At 43.5% G+C, this 6000-nt stretch overlaps 1 protein-coding gene across 1 annotated transcript in view; it reads left to right on the top strand.

Annotated features, from left to right (window-relative positions):
- The first annotated feature begins 617 nt into the window (after positions 1-617).
- Positions 618-6000, top strand: part of Clcn3 (chloride voltage-gated channel 3) — an 80997-nt gene continuing 75614 nt past the window's right edge. Inside the window, exon 1 of the mRNA XM_050161841.1 lies at positions 618-1073. The gene's annotated coding sequence lies outside the window, so the exon portion shown is untranslated. The remainder of the gene's footprint in view (positions 1074-6000) is intronic.

Below are 6000 nucleotides of genomic sequence, written 5' to 3'. Positions count from 1 at the left end.
CAGGTTTCCTGTGTATTGAGACACACGACAAGCACCCAATATGTAAGACCACGTGGTACATTAAGATTCTTTCAATAATTATTTTTTTTTGAAATGCGTGATTTGGATTTTTAAGGATTCTTCTCTTTGCGTATTTAAAACGTATAACGTGCGACGGGGTGTAAGGCAAGGTGACGGTGACACCGTGAAACACACCGCCACAGGCCCTGCAGCACTTGGCGCTGGTCTGGAGGGAATCGTGGGGTCCCACGCTCGCTTCTTCAGCCCGCTTCGGTTTCTCACGGTGCAAGCAGGCCGAGGGGACGCCAGGCTTCGCTGCGATGCCGGGGACCGCCCGTTCCCGAAATCGCCTCTATGCCGGGGCCTCCTGCTGTCCCTTCACGTGGACGCCGGCGGGGCAACAGCGAAGACGGGAGTGACGTGAACAAGTCGCGAAACGAGACGTGATCCCCGGCGGCCCGGAGGAGCCTCCGCGGCTCGCCCAGCGGCTCTCCCAGCGGCCACGCCCAGGTCAGCCGTCCCGACCAATAGGAGCCGACGCCCCTCCCAGCACGGCCCTCGGAGGAAGTGCTGGGACGGCCGGACGCCGAACGGCCGTTCACGGCAACGCGGTGACGTCACGCGCGTGCGACGCACCTGTCGGGCTCCGACTCCCGCAGCTTCTCTTCCAGTTCAGCGGGTCAGGGCCGGCCGTGTGCGGGTCGCTCAGCGCGGGTGCGCTCGGGGCAGGCGGGCTTTCTGGTGGGTGAGGCTGGAGGGGGCGGAGGTGCGAGAGCCACGCCGCTCTCCTCCCGATCAGTCGCTGGACAGCGCCGTGAGCCTGGGGACTCAAGTCGGGGCAGAGGCGGGTGGACCCGAGGGCCCGCTCGAGCCGCAGGCTTGAACTTCACCCCGGGAGCAGCCTCCGCCTGTCCCGCCTGGCCGCACACGCGTGACTTCCCGCGGGGCGGCCACCCCGCTGCCCTGTCCCGGTGAAGCTGCCGGGGCGGCTGGCGCGCGATCTCAAGCAGATGCGGGGTCCTCCGGCAGCGCAGCCACCAGCCGCCCAGCTTGCTATGCCTCTGCGCTGCGAGGTGAGTCGCCAGCCGCCTGGTGTCACGCCCGGGCGGCGGTGGACCGCGAGCCCGGGCTCTGGCGTCCCCGTCACTTTGCACAGTGGTACCTACCTGCCTACCTAACCATCCCGTTAAAATCTCTCCCATTTCCTCCAGGAGCCGTCGAACGACCTATTAATCTTGAACTTGCCCAAATTTAGCAATAACATTTAGTTCTTCTATCTTTAGACCTACGCATATCAAATCTTTTTTTTTGTGTGTGTGTGTGTGTGTGTGTATGCAAATATTTGCGTGTTGGTAGTAAACTTGTCGAACCGGAAATTACTTTGAACATTTCATGTGGTACGCTCTATTTAAAGTACGGCGTTTTAAAATTAGAGTACAAGAAAGTTAATTACATATTCATCAGGTGTATTCTAATTCTAGACCCAGATTTCTATTTTCTTTGGAAACAATGACTGTTTATGACAACTGAACCAATGATGACCGTGCCTTTTAATAGCCCCCTCTTTGTGAGTGTGTCTAAATTCAAAAATTCAGTTCTGCAAACTTTTTTGAGCCCTTGTATTCAGTGCCTTCTCTAACACTGTGGCTTCTGTATAATTGACACTTTGTAGATGTGCTTTTAGCCCATGAAGAATTTACATGATTATTTTTAGGGGGGGTCAGTGTTACAGACCTTTGTAAATGACTTAAAAACAGGATTTCACTTCGGGAATGTGTTCCGGAAGTCCAGTGCTTATGTGTGTATTGTTGACCAGTCTCAAAAGGCGCTGCTTCTGCTGATGTCCTATTTTATATGGCTCTAAAATCAGGCGTATGACTTACGGGTAGTTTCTCAAATTGAATAAGTTTAGAAATGTTCATATGGTGTTGGCAGAATTACAAATAGCATTCAGCCCCCACCCCTTCCTCTCTCTTTGCTACTTCAAAGACTTTGAGGGAGCGGCAGCTCCAGTTGTTTGAAGAGGTCAGTATGAATAACTTAGGTCATTACTTGGAAGTAGTGCTGTCTTATGTACCTCGTGAAGCCTTTAAGGAATTAGCCTGGTTTTGAATATATATCGTTCAGAAGAACAGATTTGTTAAACTTCTGGGTTTGTGGTAGAAAAATGGCAATTGTCCAAGTCATGTTGGTGATAGACTTTCTGTTTCCTGTTGTGCCATGTTGGTAATAATTTTCAGACCTCTCCGGAAGCCAGATTTGATCTCTGTGGTGGGTCGCAAATTAAAGTTGTATCCTGTGGGTTTGACCACTATCGCTGCTTTGTGGAATTTTTAACTTGCTTTGTAGTCAAAATTGTCAGAGGACACTACATATATATATGTAAACTGAGTACTTTCTGTGGGTTAGGGGGTGTGTGTTTGGGAGAGACAGAGAGACAGAGAGAGAGAGACATACACACAGGGAGAGCACTCAAGTTTTCATCGGTCTTACAAAGTAGATACATTCACTTTGTCCATTTAATAGGTGTGGAAATTTGAGAAAGAATTTAGTTAGTATTCCTATGGCCCCATAGCAATAAGTGTCAGAACTGAAGCCTCGGCAGTGTCATTCCACAGCTCTTCCTTCCGGTCCTCCATGGCCACACTGTTGAAGCTCTGCTAGGTGACACTCCACGGAAGAAGGTGGAGTGAGACATGCCACCATCGTTTATAACTCATAAAAGGGACGTGCAATTGTAGAAAGTGTTGTTTCTGAAAAGGGAAGTTTCCAGCACTGCTGTTTTGATTAACTTTATGATGGTTTTTCTATGCACAGCTGTCTTTGCTTTTAGGCATTCAGCTGCAGTTCTTGTGAAGTTGAGTATGATGTATAGGGAGACCGCTTCGCGCACGATGGACCTCAGAGATTTGCCTTAGCTGGGAGGGACTTGAAGAGGCCTTGTAAAGTCATGAAAACTGATTTTAAAGTCGTGGCCTTCATAGTAGCTTTTAATCTGGGTTATTGTTTTATATTTTTCTCCTTATTATGAGCCCTATACTTGTGGATTTCCCCCCCGCCCCGCGTTTTAAAAACTTTGCAGTGCTTAATTTCCCCTTTTCTTGATGCTTGTTTTCAAATGTACTTATGTGTGTGTGTTTGAGGCACAAATGGTACGTTGGTAGAGGTATCCATTGTGGAGACATTAAGTCAGATCCACACAGATGACTTGTTGTTCATGTATGGTGGAAACACTGTGTGAGGTGGCAGTGTAAAGACCTGCAGCTCATCATGAGTAGCCATGCTGGCTGTGCAGTTAGGTCACTGATTGCCTAGGTAATAAAACCTGTACCCTTTGACCAGCACCCTCCCCTGCTTCCAGATTTGCAAGCCCTTGAGATCAGCATTTCTACTCTGCTTTTGAACTGGACTCTTAGATTCCACATGTTGGTGAGATCATGCAGTGTTTTTTCTGTGCTTATTTACTGTATCTGTTGATAGACACTTATGCTTTCATATCTTGACTTTTCTAATAGTATTTAACTTAAAAGAATTTGTAACATTAAGAAATATTCAGGGAGCTAATTCCTTAGTTTTTTGAACTAAAATATATAAGATGCAGTTTTGACACGACATGCTAAGTAAACAGTAACAATTAAAAAAACCAAGTAACGTTACTTTTGGGAGACTAGTTATCGATTATTTATCGATTATTGTTTTACCTTGTAATGTGATAAATTCTGTCTTCATAACCCAATGGATCTACTCAGTAATCCCTCCCCATTTTATTCTTCCTTTTTTGTCCCCCACCCTTTAGAATAAAGTTTTTTAGAACAAAGTTTTTTTAAGCTTTTTGGCTTTCTAAAAATTATTTATATATTTTATGTATATGAGTTCTTTGCATGTACATCTGCACACCAGAAGAGGGTGTCAGATTCCATTATAGATCAGACAGTTGGGAGCTGCCCCGTGAGTGCTGGGAATTGAACTTAGGACCTCTGGCTAAGAAAAATAATTATATAAAACTAATTTGAGAGCGTAATTTTACTTTGGGTACTTATTTTTAAATTGAACCATACCCAATGCTGATAGTCTTACTATAGTACATTCAATTTCTGTTGTCTAGTGATTTCTCTGATTATTCTAAATATTAATTTTCCTCAAAAGACTATATATTTGCATGTATGTATATATATTATACATACACACATATATATTACAATTTTTCTTTTACATTTACTTAAGAAGAAAGGGTCCAGATAGAGAGAGGAGAGAAAATGAAATGGGGCTGAAAATGACTAAACTTCATTATATAGATACATGAAACTATCAAACTAATAAAATTATAAAAAGATTGCTTATTAAAATATTCTCAGTTAATGCAAATTATTAAATTCCTTCTGATGTATATAAATTTTAATTGTACTTTAGTATATAAATATCACCTTCAATGATGCCTCAATTTGATGTATCTCAAATTGTTTACTAAAATTGTGATTTATACTTAATTTCCACTTTGTACTGACCTACAAATAAAGGTTGATAATTTATTAATAGCTAGTATTGATTAGTAATTAGTTTTGCTTGATTTCAGTTTAGTATGTCTTCCCACTCTGCTTTGTAATCCCCTGATAGAAAAGGAGAAAAGACTTCCCCTCAGTGTGGAATCAGATGGGGAGAGAATGTGCTGGATCCTCCTGAAGGGATCCCAGTGGCTCTGCCGCCTGGTGTCTGCTCCTGTCCTCATGTCCTGGGATGGTGGCCTAGGAACATGTCTACCTGCTCCTCTTTCTCTCTGTTCCTCTACTTCCTCCTTTCATTAACTTTCCTACTTCTAGAAGGAGTGAAAGCTTTTCGTTAAATGTGGAGAAGAAACACTGTAGAGGTATTGCTTCATTTCCCCCTAGTTCTCAATAGATCAGATTTATTTTATTATTTATTTATTTATTTTTACCCGAGACAGGGTTTCTCTGTGGCTTTGGTGCCTGTCCTGGAATGTGCTCTTGTAGACCAGGCTGGCCTCGAACTCACAGAGATCCGCCTGCCTCTGCCTCCCAAGTGCTGGGATTAAAGGCATGCACCGCCACCGCCTGGCTCTAGATCAGATTTATTGATCTTGCTTCTGTGTGACGCCTTAAAAGATACTCTTTCCCACCTTTACAATGGTTGAAAATTCTTTATTATGGCTTCTATTTTTGGTACTGGGATTGAACTCAGGGCCTCAACTATGCTAGACTCTACCCTGAATTTCATCCACAAGTTAATTTCATTTACTCCACCCTTTCTGCTTCCATTTAATCAGACAGTCATTCACTCATGGTTAGGCTTTGGTTTCTTTTTGCAGCTGTTTATGTTAGCATCTGTACATGTGTGTTTTTTTTTAAAAAATATTTTGTTTATTTTTATTTATGTACACATTTGTCTGTGTGAGGGTGTCAGATCGCTTGGAACTGGAATTACAAAGACAGTTGTGAGCTGACATGTAGGTGTTGGGAATTGAACCTGGGTCCTCTAGAAGAGCAGCCAGTGCTCTTGACTGCTGAGTTATCTCCCCAGCCCCCTCTACAAGTATTCTAAGGTTCTGGTACCATAGACTGTTAGAAGTGTTTCATGGTGGGAGATTCATTCCTTGACAGAGTGAATTTGAGAAACATTTCATAGATTTTGTTTGTAAAGTTAATGTTCATATAGGTTTTCTCAAGAACTTTTTTAAAAACTATTTTTAGCCAGTGCAGTCTCTATCGTATGGTAAAGTTCCCAGGCATACAGACCATCAAGCCTTTCTCAAAGCTAGAAGTTCATGTACCTACCTACACATGCTTTTTCTTGTCTCAGCTTGGAAGTTCAGGTCATGCCACCTTTTTCCTTAGGTAACTCCCCTCACCCCCAATCTTATGTACCTTTTTTTGAGACTCAAGACTATCTCAAAAAAAAAAAAAAAAGGAGTGTCTTAGTTAGGGTTTCTATTGTTGTGAAGAGACACTATGACCATGCCAACTTTTATAAAGGAAAATACTTAAT

Source organism: Alexandromys fortis, unplaced genomic scaffold, assembly GCF_014885135.2.
Source record: "Alexandromys fortis isolate MF-2015 unplaced genomic scaffold, M_Fortis_MF-2015_v1.1 scaffold_137, whole genome shotgun sequence".
In the NCBI taxonomy this organism is placed as follows: Eukaryota; Metazoa; Chordata; class Mammalia; order Rodentia; family Cricetidae; genus Alexandromys; species Alexandromys fortis.
This window is presented reverse-complemented; position numbering and strand designations above follow the sequence as displayed.